Source organism: Rhopalosiphum padi, chromosome 1, assembly GCF_020882245.1.
Source record: "Rhopalosiphum padi isolate XX-2018 chromosome 1, ASM2088224v1, whole genome shotgun sequence".
NCBI lineage: Eukaryota > Metazoa > Arthropoda > Insecta > Hemiptera > Aphididae > Rhopalosiphum > Rhopalosiphum padi.
The window spans coordinates 55091999-55102102 of record NC_083597.1 but is presented as its reverse complement, the minus strand read 5'-3'; positions in this window follow the sequence as shown (position 1 = coordinate 55102102).

Genomic DNA, 10104 nt, shown 5'->3' with positions numbered 1-10104 from the left:
GATTAACCTACATTTTAATTCCAATAAAATCTATCATATTTATTATCTAGTCTTATGTAAATCTGGTGTAATAATTATATTTTTTAATCATATTTTATCAAAATAGAAGACAGAATATATTAGGTAAGTAACTGATTAGTAATAAACTAATAACTAATAAATATAGAAATAATATATGACAGTGAAATGATCGATGGATGAAACTACTCGGTGATGATACTTTTTTTTATTTTTATATTTCAACCGTTTAGAAAATCACTGCATCATTTCTTTAATAGAATTTTATATTTTTAGGAAGAATTGTTAGAGTAATTAAGTTTATATAAGGATGGTTGGAATGATTACTAGAAAAAGTTAATGCTTTGCCTTCATTTATGGTATTAATTTTTGATATTGTATGAACCATATGATTAGATATAAGTCTATATCGAGGCATTGCAGGTGATACTATTAAGGAAAATAGTATTTTTGATTAATAAACATATTTATTATAAATTTAATTTTTTTTGACATGTGATTTCTTGGCACTTGGCATTAAGTACCCCAAATTGAAATATAAACAATATTACCTTATGAATATATTTTTGTTAATATATATTATGAATTATCCTTTTTATTATAATGAAATATTATAAAAATGATTATTATTGCAATATTACATTTCAATTTATGTGCTAGAGTATTGTTTCAACGAGATTAATAGTACGTGTCTATAATAAAATGTGGCATAACAGTTGGTAATTGTATTTTTAATTTTTTGGTATATTAATCATATTATATTATGTCAATATTGTAAGATGTATTATTTTTTACAGTGAATGTATTTATAAAATAAAATCTAAAGTCCAGATTAAAAATATTAAAATGTGAGCGGATGAGCTTATGATTTTTTGAACACCTTTCCGAATGAAATAACTTTTTGAATAATAGAAAGTGATTTTGTTGAATAATTGTCCAGTTCTTTATTTTTTTTTTTCATGATAACAAATTTCATACAAAAATAAGAAATATGATATTTTTTTCATGTGAAATGTTTATGAGGAAAAACAAGAATAAAAATGTCTTGGTTTCTGCCTGATTACACTGAAGTGAGTTTTCTTGGTATTCTAAGAACGTCAAAGGCCTCGAGAGTTGAATTATTCACATTTTACACAAACTTTTATGAAACACTAAAATATTTTAAATTATTGAATTTATAATTATAATAACATAGAAATTGAAGAAAAATATGATAAGGCATTAAAAAACATTTTTTTTTTTTTTTAATAACTCTCTTTGGTTTTTTTTTGTTAACCCGTACAAATGCTATTTTTCAAGTTACTTTATGTAATATTTAATTTTTATAATTTAACAGACAAAAAGAAATAATATGCTGTTTTAATAAAATTATTTAATGAATGTGCTGTACTATATTTACATACGTAAAATCATCAATTAAAACTGGTAATAATTTTAAAATTGTATAATTAATTTAAATGTAGGATAATAATCATAAAAAATTTAATGTATATTGGGTAGGTATGTGACCCAGTAATAAAATTTCTCTCGATTAAATTAAATTGATAAATAATTGTTTTATGAAAATTAATTTATTCATCCCAAATGGTTAATTTACGCGTCTTAGAAACTAAACTACCTAACTAAATTAATAATGTATTATTAAGTAAAGAATTACATTCAACAACAAATCAATCATTATACTATCTCCATAATATTATATATTACTTCTGAAAAAGGTAAATATTTAATTCTACTAATATACACACACTATTTCATATATATATATATTAGTAGGTATAAAAGCAATTACAAACATACATTTTAAATCCATTGGAAAGAAAATCAATTGTAAGACTGAAAGTTTTGCACACTACAGGGCACAAAACAAACAACAAAACTCCGCGTCAAGATATTACTTTTTCAAACACAAAAGTTTTCCAGTGAGGATTATAATAACCTTATCCATGGTAGTCCTGCGTATCAAAAACATCCCCTTCAGCGTCGACGGGTAGACAGGCAGAAGGGTCATCGCGGTCAGCACTTCAAATGAAAAAACACACACACATAAAAACACAATAAATTATAAACTAAATAATTCCTGCATACAAGTAAAAAAAAAAACCCATACCAAATTGTGTTTTGATTACGAAAGCTTTGATTTGTTAGTATTAAAATATCATACGGAAATAAATCTAAACCTCCGTAATTTGACATGTTTACAATTTTAAAATTAAATAAATACTAAATAATAAATAGGTACTTGTAAAAATATATACTATAATATACAGTGAATACAGTTATATCAGAAGTAAATAATCAATAACAACTAACGAATAAACTATTTCAAAACAGTTTTACGATTATGAGTAAAATATTATACTGAGAATCTAAAGCGTCCCGAAGACAAAGACCTTGAAAACAAAAACGAGATAGATTTTATTCATATGACATTTTATGGGTAGTACTATAAATTATCTAAATATGAAAAACTTACATAGTACGGTCAATTGTTTCAATATGAGATTCTTGCATTTGAAAACATATTATTAAACTTGAGTAATAAATCGTATTTTTATTATGTGGAATTGGAAAATATAGTTTTTAGACAATCAGAAATTATTGCCAAGATCTGCAAAACGTTATGCTAGACTAACAATACGCATAATAATGGTCAGGAACTCTGAGAAGAATTCTTTATTATACATTCTACGGTTTCTTGAGAAATAACATTCTTTTTGCAAGCTCCTTTTATTACATTAAAAACATGTTCTGGTTTTCATACTTATTTTTTCATCAAATATTTACCTCTTCAAGCTATAAAAAAAGTTTCAATAAAATAAACAATAATATAGAAATAATAATTAATCACTTCAACAAAATATGAACTTAACACTTAATTGATATGTACTTTCGATGTACTGCACAGTCCTATCCTATTTATCTAGTTTAAATTATACGATATTTGATATTTTTGTTACAACCTAATATTGTTATAGTCAAAGAAAATACTTTTAATTATATTTTCATTACTTACTATAGGTAGTGTTTTTATTTTGAAATACATTTTTAACTATGTATGTTATATTTTCTCGTTTCCAATTATTTTAATTGAATATAGATAGGTACTTACATTTATATTTTATTAACTAAACACATTTTCCTATTTACCATAATATATTGGAATGATTTCTTATGAATAAAATATATACATTATTTCAATGGATAAAATTTAGCGTGGCTAAGAAAATCTTTCTCAAACCTCTTAAGACTCCGCTGTTGTAGTGATCACTTTATATAAGTATAGACATGTCTCTCTATACTTTATTCAAGTTTTTAGCATTTTTATATTTTACAAAATCAATAGATTTAATTCTGCATAATTTTCAATTTTCTTTTCATTATGCTTCACAGTCATGAATAAATATATATATACAATAGTTTATACTAGGCCATTATAATAGGTCACCTCGCGGCCCCCGTATACTATGCTCCTCCCGAGTTGCAACTTTTTCCAACTCCACATTTGAAGTTTTATCTCAAATACTTTTTATATTATTATTTTTAATAATATTTTTTATTTATGGCAATTATTATATTATGTCTGCAATTTAATTTTTATGAATTTAATATTATGCTTATTGAATACAAAAATAACGTAAGCCTATATTGTATAATGCAATAATGCAATAAAAATAATACAATATATATAACAGAGACGAAACAACAATAGTTTTATTATTATTATTTATTACTAATAATTGTTAAAGCTCAACTGATCATATAAACAATCATAGTAAATATTATGGGCCAAAACATATTATTAAAATAATATGGTTTTGCTAGGCAGTATAGTAAGTAATAAATTAATATGATATTATCACACCGTCGATGATGGGAAAAAACCCGATGTTATGGGCGACGCTATAATAATACCGTCGAACTACTATTTTGAAATGTAAATCTCGGAAATTGCGTGAGTATCGTTATCCTTTCTGGGCCCCGATTAACATACTCGTCGGGTAGCGGAGTGGTTGGGGTTACCCATATACTCTGAGACGCAACATTCGAACGCGACTTTATGAAAACCAGTCACGTACCATCTGAAATAGCGTGCCCATACCATTTCAGACATATGGCATATATATTATTATAATACGATATACATAATATCTTATTTAATTTTTCTTTCGTGCGACTTCCTTTTGACAATAATATAAGTAAATCCGTTCGATACGGTGCACACGCATTCTTCGCGGCCAGAGCGACGTTCTAAATATGCGATCGGTATTTTTTTTTTATTTTCCCTACTCGATCTCTCCCGCCGCACAATATCATTATGATAAATATCGCGACAGTCTTGTATTATATTATTATAATCTCATCCGCAAAGTCGACGATTCGGTAACGCACGCGCCGAAACGCCAAACGTATATATAAACGGCGTAGTCACTTCCTCCTGCCTACATTATTTCTTCGCGAGATCTCCGTGAACAATCGGGCGCGCGTCTGGGCGCAACGGAGCGGCGTGTGACCAGAATTTAATGACCGAATCAACGACTCTGACGTCAAACCGTCAACAACAGCGGTGGTCGGGCGGGAATAAGTCATCTTCGAGAGGGTAGCTTAAATAATATTTATATATATGCACATAAAAAATTTTCAATAATAATAATAATATATTGATTTGTTTTTTCGAGAAAAAAAAAGCTGCGCGCATTATCGTGTTGAATATCGTCTTGTTTTTGAGGCGCTGATCTTACAAAGCCTTAATATAGTTACGCCATTGTTATATAGTTTGATTAGTAAAATTGTTTCTCTCGTTTTATTTTTTCACTATGTACTTAGGACTTAGGTGCAGATATTATATAATATAGTATACATTAACACGCGAGAGGTGATAATAACCGGGTAAAGTATTTTTTAGTAATTTACTAATTTATAGTAACTTAATCAAATATTTCGTGTTTATCGAGTACGGTCGAGTATACAGGACAAAAAGATGTATTTTCATAAATTGTTCATCTACTGCAACTGAGTCGTTCCAGCCGTCATCGGTGTGTTGTGTAGCAGGTACCTCGAATGTCATAAAATATATGCACAAACACACGAATAATTAGGACGATCGCGAGCGGACGACGGTGGAAAAAAAAACCGTACAATTCCGTAATGATAACAACAACAACATTATACGGCATTGCGTACGGCGGCGGCGCATAGATATTATAGTGTTAAGGGCACGGAGCGCGTGGACGGGGAGAAGTTCGTTTAGCGGGAAACGTGACGTTGGCGCGGCACCGGCGTAATTACGCTGTACGCTGGTGCCGAGGCGCGGGGCACGCACAACAAAGCACAAAGAGACGTAGGTACGACTTTTAACGAACGGCATCGCACACACACACACAGAGGACTACGGAAAAGCGCTAAAATGTATACGCGTAGACGTGTTTGATTTCACGTGCTTTTCAACGCGACGTTTGCGGGTGCTCTTGGGGGGGGGGAGGGGGTGGTTGAAGTTAAGTTTTTTTCTTCTTTTTATTCCCCCGCATAACACGGTATATATATATATATATATATATGTATTTGTGTGTGTGTAAATAATGGTGGACATATATAATATAACGGTAAGCAGAAATTTGACACGACGCGAACACACTCTCGTGCAACACAGGTACTCCGACACGATGCGTATACCTATACATAATAATATTAGAGTTCACTGCGTCGCTTGTGTGTGTGTGCGTTTTGGGCGAGAATAGACATTTCCGAAAAGGGATTTTTTTCCGTTATATACTTCATTTTCTCTCTCTACATCGACCCGACGACGGCACGCACACGCGCGCGCGACTTTTTTCCCAGTATTACCCGGCATAATGGTTTCCAATTACTTCCGTACTGTCCGGCCGGCGTACCTACTCGCGGTCATGTACCCGAGTGTTGTAGAACCGAACTGGTTATTCCGTTCAAACGTAATATTCATAATGTTCTGTACAACGAACGTGTAATGGGAAATTACATAATATGACTGTTGGTGGGGGTGGGGGAGGGGGTGCGATATTAATTACGCACCGGATCTTTATGGACTTGGTCGTCTGGGCGGTTTCCGTGAAGGTTGTCGCGGGCGATATGTATGACAACATATTTTGTAACAATGTTGATCATGTTTAATGATTCAAATTTCCTCGTGGCTGGGCGAGTTTACGATATCTTTAACCGAATTAATGAGTTAAATTATTAGAAAATACACAAAACAAGTTTAATGTTATAAAAATGTTGGCAAATAGATAATTTAAAATAAATGCTCATAGGTATCAAAAATAAGTTTTTTTTTACTAAAATATTCTGGCTGATGGCAACAAGAAGTAAATTTTAGAATTAAATTTTTCATTATCTACCATTTATGATCAATTTTATTATATTCATAATTTAATTAATTATAAATAAATTGTATTTCAATTAAATTGAATGTAACTTTTTAGAATTTTATCTATTATGTTAATATTAATAAAAAAAAACAATTAAGTTAAAATACAAATTAATAGAAATTAACCTAAATTGAATTGATTAACTCGTGAATTCGTCAGTGTTGAGACTTATCTAGATAAATTTATCTAGATATTTCATCTAGATAGTATTTGTTCATCTTTTATCTTATCTAGATGAAAATTTAAATATGTATCTAAGGGTTATCTTAGATTAAAAATCGGTATCTTTTTAGTAATTATCTAGATAATATTATGTGTAAACCGATATTTTTTTTGAGCGCCCTGTATGCATGCAAGTTAATATTATGGTCTATGGACTATGGAGTCCATTTTATAAATAATTTCAATAGTAATAATGTAAAATATAATAAAAACAGGATCAACAAAAATAATCTACGAACGTTATAACTTATAAATCATAATATAGAACTATCAAGCTTATAACATGAAAAAATTAATGCCCACTCTATAAATAGACCAATATTAAATTAAATTATTATGCCAATGATAATAATATGACGTTATATACGGGCACTGGGTATTTTATACTATTCACGGGATCATCATTTCAATTATCATTGATAGGTATAATAATTTCCAATAGTAAAATATAAATTTAATTGTTGGTTTAATGAAATTATTTTAAATATTTAAATTGTCATCTATTTTTTATCTAGATCAAAATTTTTTGTATTTTATCTTATCTGAGATAATTAAAATACATGTTATCTTATCTTAATCTAGATAATATTGGAGCAATAATCTTTTATCTATATCTAGATAATTTTTGCTTATCTCGTCTCAACACTGGAATTCGTGAATGTTGAACATTGCTTTTTCATTTTCTAAACTTTAAAATAGTAATTATCCCATTATATTAGTAGCATTATAGCTAGTTAGTTGTGTAACTAATAAATTCACAGAAAAACTATTTTGTGTAGCTTAAGTTTCAGCTGATATAATTTTTAATATAAATGTACCGTCGCTAATTAATTGTTCAATTGTACACTAATATATCGGCAAATCGCTAAAAATCGGAAATTAAATAAGTTTACAAAACGTGAATAATATTCTAACGATAGACCAAAAAAAATTGTATCCCTTTTTATAACACAATATTATAATTGTGTTTAAATTACTTTGTTTTAAGACTTTAATCCAATTAAATTCTATCACCATGAAACGAGATTTCTATAAATATGACGTATGAGTAGCGTCCTTTTGGTGTTTAGGAAACTCAATAATAATAATAAATTTCGTGCGTAACACGACTGTCACTATTGATTCACGCTCAAATAATTATAATTTAAAAAGGCATTTATAATTAAAAATAACGTATTAAATATTAACATTTGACATAAGTATTACAAATAATATTTTGTATTTTTAATAATTTGTTTACAATTTCCACTGAGATATATTTGATGAAAGGACAGAAACGCCAAATATATAAGTAAACTTAACTTGAAAATTCGTACAGACAAACAAAAAGGAAAACAAATTTACATATATTACATTTCTCAATATTATCGAGATAAAAAAAACAAATTGATAGCATTTTTAACTTTTACTTTTAAAATCGGAAAAAAACTTTAAAAAGTTTCAACAAGCTCAAAATTTATTCCGCACAGTTCAAATACAATTTTCAGTTGGAATATAGACAAAATATTAATTTAAGTTTTATCATGTTGAAATAATATGTTTTTTAAATGTATAACATAAGCTGTGACGAATAACGATTGCTCCTTAACATTACTAAGACAACAATAAAACGAAAATATTTATAGATGTTTGTAGAATATTTTTTTAATAACTCTAATAAAATTTAAAATTGTATAAAGTAAAATATTCATATATTCATAAAATTTATTATTTTAAATTATAATAAATACTTACTTCACAGAGTATTCATTATTCAACTGTACATAATTTTATTTTTTTTAAATTTAATAAATAAATACAAACACATTTCATGTAACGTAACTATAATACTGTAAAATAATTTTTATTATAATTATCCATTATTCAATTGATAATATTAATATAATTTATTTAATTTATAAAAATATGTAGTTAATTCTCTTTAATTATTAAGTACCAAGATTTTCTATTTTAAAAAATTTAAGCAACTAAACTAACTTACGTGCTTACACTAATGTTTTCAATATATATGCTATGGGTCATGGGTGTATAGTAAACAATAACAATGTTTTTCGCAGACGATATTTACAATGGTTCATTTCACAAATGTTAAAATGTATTTACGTTAGACCAATGTGCCTTATATATTTCTTTTTGAGTTCATCTTGTTTTTTTTTCTATACTTGAATACAATATATAGGTCACTTGATCGAATAGTGTCACTTCGAGTACGCATGTGCCTAAATTCCAGTGACAAGACATGAATCGGAAAGACGTTGAAAAAATCCATAATAATATTATTACTGATATTGATATTGATATTTAGACAAATATCACACCTATACATTTTCAGTTAAGTTTTCGGCAGTCAACGTCAACGATTACTTAAAAATAAAATAAAATACAAATATTAACTGCGCGACATAATATATCATAACGTAATATTGATAACCATCATCCGTTTTTCAATTTTCCCTCTACTCAATATAACTGACAGAAAATCACAAATATTGTATCGTCTTATACATTTATTTCTATAATAAATTTGAATGTTTACTGGATTAACTCGTCACGTCTGACGACTGGCACCTTCAGTTCACGAACATGGATAAAAATATTATAATATAAAAAACATATTTTGACTAATTTATATAAATACTTATGTATATATTTTATAACATTAAAATTCGTAAGCTTATTTTTTTTTATTGAATCCAAAATATTTTTTAGTATTTTATGTGCACAAGCGTTGTCTTCTGTGAAAAGGGCTTCATCAATGCTAATTGCATACACAGTTTGTATAGCTAATCACAATACGATATTTGCGTTCAAAGTATTTATCTATTTAATGAAGAAATTAAATATTTAAAATACATTAATCATTCAACATAATATTATTGTTTGTTGTATTTACATTTAAAAATAATCGAACTTATATTACACGTCGTGATATAGACTTTATTACTCGTTGCAAACCCTCTAAATAAACACACCTATTATAGTCATTTTCATATTAAAAATATACAATATATGTTTTTAAGTTCTACTTACCTACATATGTTATATGAAATTACACAAAATAAAACCGTACCAATTCCGTTTTAATACCAATTTTAAGCATCCCTTACCAATTCAGCATCACTACATTTGTATGGTTCACTATATATTTACAATTGTATTTAGACATATTATTAAACATTGAAAATCAGTGGTTAACGTTATTCTTAAAAGTTTTAAAAGTACGATTTTATTTATATCCAAAATATCTTTACTAATAAAATTTTGTTATAATAAAAAAAACATTACAAGCACTTTCAGTTTACAATTATTATATTATAATTTATAAATTGATTTCATATATAGGTAAGTTCAAAACAATATTTTCATAATATTTATAGATACGTAACCGTTTTATTTTGTTGTTTATACAAAAACACGATAGGTATATGAGTCATAGACTTTTATAAAAATGACCGTTATA